The sequence below is a fragment of the Triticum dicoccoides genome, chromosome 2A, assembly GCF_002162155.2.
Source record: "Triticum dicoccoides isolate Atlit2015 ecotype Zavitan chromosome 2A, WEW_v2.0, whole genome shotgun sequence".
Taxonomy (NCBI): Eukaryota; Viridiplantae; Streptophyta; class Magnoliopsida; order Poales; family Poaceae; genus Triticum; species Triticum dicoccoides.
Genome location: NC_041382.1, coordinates 490,868,373 through 490,878,844, shown reverse-complemented (window position 1 = coordinate 490,878,844; position 10,472 = coordinate 490,868,373).

Genomic DNA, 10,472 nt, shown 5'->3' with positions numbered 1-10,472 from the left:
CCACCGACGCTGAGCTTCCACTGCCCCGGCGCGTGCATGTCGGAAGGCGTCGGGATGTTGGCCTCGAACAGCAAGTGGGCTTCCCACTCGTGCAAGGAGCGGCGGCCGAAGCCATTGGCCACTACCCCATCGTCGGGGAACCGCTCGCCCATCGTCGCGGTTGGGCACGGGGAGAGGGGGGGAGGAGCGTCGGCGGCGGCTGCGCACGGGGAGAGAAAGGCAGAGCTCGGCGGCTGTGGGCGGCGTGTGGCCACAGGCTTGGGGGAGGCGTTGCTTTATAGCGACCGGGGCTGGGCGCCGTGTGTACGCATGGCGGGAGGGGGGCGTCGCCGCGCTGCCCGTGAGGAATCAATGGAAGGCTGATGATACCTCTTGAGCACTTGCGTTGGTTTTCCCTTGAAGAGGAAAGGGTGATGCAGCAAAGTAGCGTACGTATTTTCCTCAGTTGTTGAGAACCAAGGTATCAATCCAGTAGGAGGCCGCGCACAAGTCCCTCACACCTACACAAACAAATAAATCCTCGCAACCAATGCGATAAGGGGTTGTCAATCCCTACACGGTCACTTACGAGAGTGAGATCTGATAGATATGATAAGATAATATTTTTGGTATTTTTATGATAAAGAGAAATAAAAGATGCAAAGTAAAATAAATGGCAAAAGAAATAACTAAGTATTGGAAGGTTAATATGATGGAAGATAGACCCGGGGGCCATAGGTTTCACTAGTGGCTTCTCTCAAGAGCATAAGTATTTACGGTGGGTGAACAAATTACTGTTGAGCAATTGACAGAATTGAGCATAGTTATGAGAATATATAGGTATGATCATGTATATAGGCATCACGTCCGAGACAAGTAGACCGACTCCTGCCTGCATCTACTACTATTACTCCACACATCGAGCGCTATCCAACATGCATCTAGAGTATTAAGTTCAAGAGAACAGAGTAACACTTTAAGCAAGATGACATGATGTAGAGGGATAAACTCATGCAATATGATATAAACCCCATCTTGTTATCCTCGATGGCAACAATACAATACGTGCCTTGCTGCCCCTACTGTCACTGGGAAAGGACACCGCAAGATTGAACCCAAAGCTAAACACTTCTCCCATTGCAAGAAAGATCAATCTAGTAGGCCAAACCAAACTGATAATTCGAAGAGACTTGCAAAGATAACCAATCATACATAAAAGAATTCAGAGAAGATTCAAATATTGTTCATAGATAAACTTGATCATAAACCCACAATTCATCGGTCTCAACAAACACACCGCAAAAGAAGATTACATCGAATAGATCTCCACAAGAGAGGGGGAGAACTTTGTATTGAGATCCAAAAAGAGAGAAGAACCCATCTAGCTAATAACTATGGACCCGTAGGTCTGAAGTAAACTACTCACACTTCATCGGAGAGGCTATGGTGTTGATGTAGAAGCCCTCCGTGATCGGTGCCCCCTCCGGCGGTGCTCCGGAAAAGGCCCCAAGATGGGATCTCGTGGATACAGAAATTTACGACGGTGGAATTAGGGTTTTGGCTCCGTCTCTGGTAGTTTGGGGGTACGTAGGTATATATAGGAGGAAGGAGTACGTTGGTGGAGCAACAGGGGGCCCATGAGGGTGGAGGGCGCGCCTGGGGGGGATAGGCGTGCCCCCTACCTCGTGCCTTCCTCGCTGATTGCTTGACGTAGGGTCCAAGTCCTCTGGACCATGTTCGTTCCAAAAATCTTCCCGAAGGTTTCATTCCGTTTGGACTTCGTTTGATATTCTTTTTCTGCGAAACCCTAAAATAGTCAAAAAAACAACAATTCTCGGCTGGGCCTTCGGTTAATAGGTTAGTCCCCCAAAAATATAAAAGTGTATAATAAAGCCCAATAATGTCCAAAACAGAATATAATATAGCATGGAACAATAAAAAATTATAGATATGTTGGAGACGTATCAGCTGATCGGCGGCAGCCTTGGCATTGATTTTCTGCGGGAAACCGAGGCGCTGTGAGGACGACAAGGCAAGTGTCGCTGACTCGGCGGGCCCGTAGTTAGTTTGCGCCAAAATCGCTTGCCCCAGCGCCCCCGGGCGCCCCCCAGCACGCCGGGTTCGGCCTGGGTCAGCCGGCGCCAGTTTCGGGCCAAACTGGCGAAAAGCAGGCTCCTGGGGCGCGGCTGGGCCGATTTTTGGACGCCGATTGAAAGGATCGATATGGTTGACTAGAGGGGGGGGGGGTGAATAGGCAACTAACAATTTTTAGCCTTTCTTTAGCAATTTAAACTTTGCATCAAAGTAGGTTGTCTAGATATGCAACTAGGTGAGCAACCTATATGATGCAACACGGATAGGAACACAAGCAAGCAAGATATATGAAACAAATAAGCTTCCACAAGTAAAGGCACGAGATAACCAAGAATAGAGACGGTGAAGACGAGGATGTGTTGCCGAAGTTCCTTCCCTTTGAGAGGAAGTACGTCTCCGTTGGAGCGGTGTGGAGGCACAATGCTCCCCAAGAAGCCACTAGGGCCACCGTAATCTCCTCACGCCCTCACACAATGCGAGATGCCATGATTCCACTATTGGTGCCCTTGGAGGCGGCGACCGAACCTTTACAAACGAGGTTGGGGTAATCTCCACAACTTAATTGGAGGCTCCCAACGACACCACGAAGCTTCACCACAATGGACTATGGCTTCGCGGTGACCTCAACCGTCTAGGATGCTCAAACACCCAAGAGTAACAAGATCCGCAAGGGATTAGTGGGGGAATCAAATATCTCTTGGTGGAAGTGTAGATCGGGGCCTTCTCAACCACTCCCGAGCAAATCAACAAGTTTGGTTGGCTAGGGAGTGAGATCGGGTGAAAATGGAGCTTGGAGCAATAATGGAGCTTAGTGGTGGAAGAGGTAAGTCAACGGGGAAGAAGGGGACCCCTTATATAGTGTGTGGAAAAGATCCAACCGTTACCCACCAACCAGCCCGCGGCCAGCGGTACTACCGCAAGGCCGCGCGGTACTACTGCTTGCAACCAAGCGGTACTACCGCATGGCTGTGCGGTACTACCGTACCGACCCACGGTACTGCCGCAACCCCAGCACAGAACCGATAAACAGACGCACAGAAGCTGGGGGCGGTACTTCCGCACGCGCGGTACTACCGCGCCCCCATGCGGTACTACCGCGAGGCAAAAATCCCAGCCAGGGGAGAAGGGAAACTTTCGTGCCTACTTCCGCAAAGAAACGGAAGTAGCAAAAACCCGACACAGTAGTACTGCCGAGGGGCGGTACTACTGCCTGACTGCATAGCACGGTACTACCGCTCGGCGAAAACGGTACTACCACGGTAGGTGCGGATGTAAAAAATTACATCCGCTCCTACTACCGCAAAGGGGCGGCACTAGCCTGGTGGGCAGCGGTAGTGCGGCTCCAGGGGAGCGGTACTACCGTGGGCACCTGCGGTACTACCGCGCCACCGCACGGTACTACTGCGGATGACTATGGTACTACCGTTGACCTGGGAGCAGTATTACCGCAACCAACAACGGCAGCCAGACAAGGGAGGCAAGAAAACAGAGGAAGCTCCAAGGAAGGAGGGGATAAGAAGGAGACGTGTACGTGATGATTCCACCCAAACCTTTCCAACGCAAACCCCCTCTTAATAGTACGGCTTTCCTACGACTCAAATCCACCAAAAAGAAACGTAGAAAAGACGCTGTCTTCGTCAGTCTTCGAGGGGCACCCAATCGTCTTGTGCCTAGCAAAGAAGTGTCTGGAATACTCATGGCACACGATTAGTCCGCAAATGCGTTTTCATCAATCACCAAAACACTTAGGGATAGATATGTCCTTACAATCTCCCCCTTTTTGGTGGATTGATGACAAAACGGGATTTGCACAAAGAAAATACTATTAAGTAAATGCAAACCCATCCTCTCTATAATATAGACGGGCTCCCCCTAGATGTGTGCCACCTAGATGAGTGCTATGGACTGCATGTCACACGAATACTAGGAACATAGCTCCCCCTATATTATAGAGACAAGGCATATCTATCACTAGACAAGATAGTACAAACATAAGTTAACTAAGATAGATAGAGTGCATATGTCTTACACCATATGTAGGATAGGTCTCGAAGGCACAAACCAAACAAAAGCAAACGAGGCAAACGAGGTCCAAACGAAAAAGCAAACAAACACACCAAGCACGACACAACGCAAATCCCTACACTCTCTCCCCCTTTGGCATCGAGACGCCAAAAAGGCAGAGAGGACACCTACACACACGGGGTGGCTTAGGCAGAGAAGTCGTCCCACTGCTCCTCGTGCTCCTCGTCAGACTCAGCGGCGGGGATAGTCTCCTCGAGGTCATCCTCTGAACTGGTCCACTTGTATCCTTGCTTGGACATCCAGGCAGCCTCAGGTGTGATGACGTCCTCAGACCCACCAGACACATCCTCTCCAAAGAGCCTCATAACCTTCTTGTCACGGCGGCGACTCTCCTTGTCTGCCACATGAGCCCTGTACTGTCCCTTCGCCTGCATGCAGAAGAGAGTCTTCATCTTGTCCTTTAGCTTCGTGGCCCATGACGGCTCAGAGGAAGACGTGGCCCATGACACCGCAAACCTAGCAGCACGGTCCTCAGCAACATTCTCAGCAGCAGCAGCCTCCCGCTCACCAGCAGCCCTCCTAGCAGAAGAGGCCTCAGCACGGGTAGTGGTGTTGGCCCAGTTGGGCTTGACGCGGAGGCTGATGGACTCATGGCGAATCCAGTCTGGAGCAAGGAACTCATCACCCGGGTACATCTTCTCCCAAGTGGTGGAGAGCAGTAGAAACATGTACGGTCCATAGATAGGTACCTTGCGAGTGAACACCGCAAACCGAAGCTCACACCACATGATGTGTGAGACATCAAGTGGCTGAGTCTGAGAAGAACGTGCCTCTGCACACAAGAGCAACATGTCCACTAGATATGCATGTACCTTGTCCTTGTCGCCAATGCGTGGGAACAAAGTGTTGCGGAAGATGCGATGCATGATATTCAGAAAGGAGTTTAACACCCAAGATGACTTTCCATTGGGGAGTACCTTCTCAACAAGGAAGGGCTGAAGCAGGTTCTTGTTGGCAGACTCAGAGTTGGCATGGGGGCGAACACCAACGGGGGTGTGAAGCCCGTCATCAGGAATGTGCAGCAGATCCATGAACTCTTTCCATGTAGCAGACAGCTGATGGCCATTGGTCATCCAGGTCATCCTCCGCTCCTCCCCGGGATGAAAGTACACTGAGGCAAAGAACTGACAGATGAGCTCAGGGTCATAGTCATGGTGAAAAGAGATCACCGGCTCAATAGCAAACTGCTCCACCAAGTCCAGAGCCTCTCCAAAATAGTCACGAAACTTGTCCTTCCGCATGTGATGCATGTCTATCCACTTGACCTCCACGAATGTATTCTGCTTGCTCTTGATTACATCCAGATAGATGAGAACCTGTTGCTTGTTCCAGAACATCTCAGTGCCTCTGAGCATAGCCCGAGGAGTCACATAGGGATTGACCCTCTGGCGTTCGACATACTCAGTGACAGAAATCTCGTCCATGCCCTTAGCAGGTTCCTTTTGCTTGCTGGCAGTGGTCTTGACATTGCGCTTGGGGGCATTGGAGCCCTCTGGGGCTTCATCTTGGGGGTTGCGCAGACGCTTGGAGCCAGTGTCACGACTGGGATTGGAACGGCGAGAGCCACACCTGAGACACAGAATGCAAAAACACCCACAACAGCCAAGAGAGATTAATGCAAAGACCACAACAACGCAAGTGAAACAAGCAGAAAGCACACATGATAAATGCCTAGAGAGAGATATGATCCCTACTGTAGTACTGCCAAGTGCTGTGGAGCTAAGATAGTAGTACGGCTCTTAGACGCGGTAGTACCGTGCAAGATCACGGTAGTACCGGGTGTAGGAGCGGTAGTACGACCGTAGCGCCGCGGCTGGCGCGGTAGTACCGCGTCTGCAGAGCGATAGTACCGCACGGTAGTACCGCAAGAGCGGTAGTACCGCACATTAGGCACGGTAGTACCGCACCGCGTCAGATCTGAATAGGTTCAAATCTGAAAAAAGCCCGCGAAACCACGGTGGTACTACGGTTGGACAAAGCTACCACAAGACAGCATATCAAGTATGTTTCCTACGCATCACGACTCTCCTACATCCTACTCTTGCATAGATTTGGCCTAAAATCTCAAGAACGACAAGTTTCTCGCCAAAAACCTAGAAGCAAGAGAACAACCAAGAAAAAGAGGGATTTGGGGGAAAAACCTTGGTCCATGGCAAGAGGAAGTGGTGGGGAATGATCCCACCGGTCGGAATCCGAGGAGAGTGGCCGGAGACGGAGATCCGGCGAGGGCCTCCGGCGCCGTTCTTGAGAGAGAGAGACGTGGAGAGAGAGAGAGAGACAAAAGAATGGGTATGGGGAGTTGGAACTCCCCTGCCCGAGTCATAACCCCCACGCGCCCTCGACGGCGCGGTAGTACCGTGCCCAGACACGGTAGTACCGCCTGGCGCGGTACTTCTGAAGTATCGCACCAGAGCGGTAGTACCATGCTGTGGCGCGGTAGTACCGTGCCTCGCAAAGCGGTAGTACCGCGGCCAGACGCGGTAGTACCGTGAGCTCAAGAAGATGCACGTTTCGAGCACACGAAAAACTGGATCTTTGCACAAAACACTCCGAGCCAACACGACACCACAAGACCATGCAACACACAAAACCAGAAAGGCACACAACAAACGAACCAACCACGAGACACCACCTCTCCAAACGAGAGGGCGGTGGCCGTAGCCACCTATGTTTGAGTCAATTGGTATGGCACCGCGAAGAATTATCCTTGGGTCCATGACCAAAACTCGTCTTTGAAGCACAAGTACTATCAAACATGGCTAATGTGAAAGACTTGATTGATTTATGCATAATGGGGGGAGGGAGAGTTCATTGAGAGAACATCACTCCCCCTATGTCCATGCCTACATCTAAATAGGACAACACGTTGAGTATGGTGGGGTGTGCAAGGGTTCAAGCAACATTGCTCGAATCAATGATATTTAGCTCATGCCTTAACTCGCGAAATCTTGCTTCATCCAAGGGCTTCGTGAAGATATCTGCAAGGTTATCATGAGTGTTGACGTAGTTGAGCTCGATCTCTCCTCGCCTAATGTGATCCCGGATGAAGTGATACCGGATCTCAATATGCTTCATCTTGAAGTGTTGCACCGGGTTGAGAGAGATCTTGATGGCACTTTCATTGTCACACCAAAGAGGCACTTTGTCACAAGTGACACCGTAATCCTTTAAAGTTTGCCTCACCCATAGGAGTTGAGCACAACAACTACCGGCGGCAACATACTCCGCCTCAGTGGACGAGAGAGACACACAACTTTGCTTTTTGGAAGACCAACTTACCGAAGAGCAACCAAGGAATTGGCACCCTCCGGAAGTGGACTTCCTATCCACTTTGTCTCCCGCCCAATCGGAATCCGAGTACCCTACAAGCTTGAAGTTTGATCCTCTTGGGTACCATAAGCCAAAGTTTGGGGTATGAGCCAAATATCGAAAGATTCGTTTGACCGCCACATAGTGACTTTCCTTAGGTGTGGCTTGAAACCGTGCACAAATTCCCATACTCAACATGATGTCCGGTCTAGATGCACAAAGGTAAAGCAAGGATCCAATCATGGAACGATATACCTTTTGATCCACCACTTTACCATTGGGATCTAAGTCAAGTTGGCACTTGGTGGGCATTGGAGTGGAAGCCGGCTTGACGTCACTTAGCTTGAATCTCTTGAGCATGTCTTGAGTGTATTTGGATTGATTGATGAAGGTTCCTTCTCTTCTTTTCTTCACTTCGAACCCTAGAAAGAACTTCAACTCTCCCATGGAGGACATCTCGAACTTTGAGGTCATAAGAGCGGCAAATTCCTCATTGAAAGCTTTGTTAGGAGAACCAAAGATAATATCATCAACATATAATTGGCACACAAACAACTCCCCTTTGACATTCTTAGTAAAAAGAGTGGGGTCGATTAGCCCAACTTCAAAACCACGGTCTTGTAACAACTCGGTAAGGTGGTCATACCACGCACGTGGGGCTTGTTTAAGGCCATAGAGTGCCTTATCGAGTTGATACACATGATCGGGAAAGTAGGGATCCTCGAACCCGGGGGGTTGCTTGACGTAAACCAATTCATTAATAGGACCATTAAGAAAAGCACTCTTCACATCCATTTGTTGTAACTTAAAGTTGTGATGAGAAGCGTATGCAATCAACATGCGAATGGATTCAAGACGAGCAACGAGAGCAAAGGTTTCACCGTAGTCGATACCCTCGACTTGGGAGTAGCCTTGTGCTACCAAACGAGCCTTGTTGCGAATGATGATGCCATGGCCATCTTGCTTGTTCTTAAATATCCACTTGGTTCCTATGACATTGTGATTCCCGGTCGGTCTTGGCACCAATCTCCACACTTTGTTGCGCTCGAAGTTGTTGAGTTCTTCATGCATGGCATTGAGCCAATCTGGATCTTCTAGCGCCTCATAGACCTTGTGGGGTTCCACACAAGAGACAAATGCGTGATGCTCACAATAATTTGCTAATTGTCTATGAGTGCTTACCCCTTTTCTTAAGCTTCCAAGCACATTCGTCATGAGATGATCCTTGGTGGAGAGCTTGGAAGCAACCTTGGCGGCACGACGCTCTAATTCCTCCTCGGGGGTGAGACGAGGAGTGGTCACTTGATCATCTTGAGCGTCGTCTTGGGCTTGTTCTTGTTCTTGAACTTGCTCAAAGGATGAGAGAACTTGACCTTGGGCATCACTTGATGTGTCAACACTGTCTTGAGCGTGGTCTTACCCTTGGTCATGTTCTTGAGGATGAGGGTCTTCATGTTGTTCTTCGGAAGCGTGTGGGCCTTGGGTTGGTGATGGCTCCACTTGAGTGGAGCTTTGTCCTTCTCCTACGGCCACAAGGGGTTCCTCAATGGGTAGGATAAAGCCAACACCCATTCTTCTTATGGCTTGGGAAGGAATTTCATCACCTACATCACAAGTGCCACTTTGCTCCACTTGGGAGCCGTTATTCTCATCAAACTCCACGTTACACGTCTCCTCAATAAGTCCCGTGGATTTATTGAGGACACGGTAAGCATGAGAGTTTGTAGCATAGCCAACAAATATGCCCTCATAAGCTCTAGCCTCAAATTTAGACAACCGAACACCTTTCTTGAGAATGAAACACTTACACCCGAATACCCGGAAGTACTTGAGGTTGGACTTGTTACCGGTGAGTATCTCATATGGAGTCTTGTTCAAGCCCTTGCGGAGGTAGAGCCTATTTGATGCATGACATGCGGTGTTGATGGCTTCGGCCCAAAAGTTGTACGGAGACTTGAACTCCGCCATCATGGTCCTTGCCGCATCCATCAGCGTCCGGTTCTTCCTCTCCGCAACACCGTTTTGTTGAGGGGTGTAGGGTGCAGAATATTGATGCTTGATTCCCTCATCACTAAGAAACTCATCCAAGGTGTAGTTCTTGAACTCGGTGCCGTTATCACTTCTTATTGTCAAGATCTTTGCATTGTGTTGACGTTGTGCTTCATTTGCAAAGTCAATGACGGTTTGTTGGGTCTCGCTCTTCCTCTTGAAGAAATACACCCACGTATACCTTGAGTAGTCATCCACAATCACCAAGCAATACTTCCTACCTCCAAGACTATCGAAGGATGGAGGCCCAAAGAGATCCATGTGAAGGAGCTCCAAAGGCCTCTTTGAATAAATGATAGTCGTGGGAGGGTGAGCCTTCTCATGTAGCTTTCCATCGATACAGGCACTGCAAGCACGATCTTTAGCAAAACTAACATTCGTTAGTCCACGGACATGGTCCCCCTTGAGGAGACTTTGCAAAGATCTCATATTGACATGGGCTAAACGGCGATGCCAAAGCCATCCCTCATCAACTTTAGCCATTAGGCATGTCGCGGTCTTAGTGGGTCGCTCTGAAAAGTTAATCACATAGAGACCATTCTCGACATGCCCAACAAAAACTACTTTAAGAGTCTTGCTCCACAAGAGGGCCACGGTATCGATATCAAAGAAAGTGGCAAAGCCCATGATAGCAAGTTGACGAACGGAAAGTAAATTGTATGCAAGGGACTCAACAAGCATGACCTTCTCGATCGTGAGATCATGAGAGATGACCACCTTGCCAAGTCCCAATACCTTAGAAGATGAGGCGTCACCCCACTCGACATTGGTGGGCATAGATGGAACTTTGTGCACGTCCACCACCAAGTCCTTGCTTCCGGTCATATGATTTGTAGCTCCGCTATCGAGCAACCATGATCCACCACCGGAAGCAAACACCTACAAGAGATCAATACTTGGTTTTAGGTACTCATTTTGTAATGGGTCCTTTGATGTTAGTAACAAGGGTCTTACAA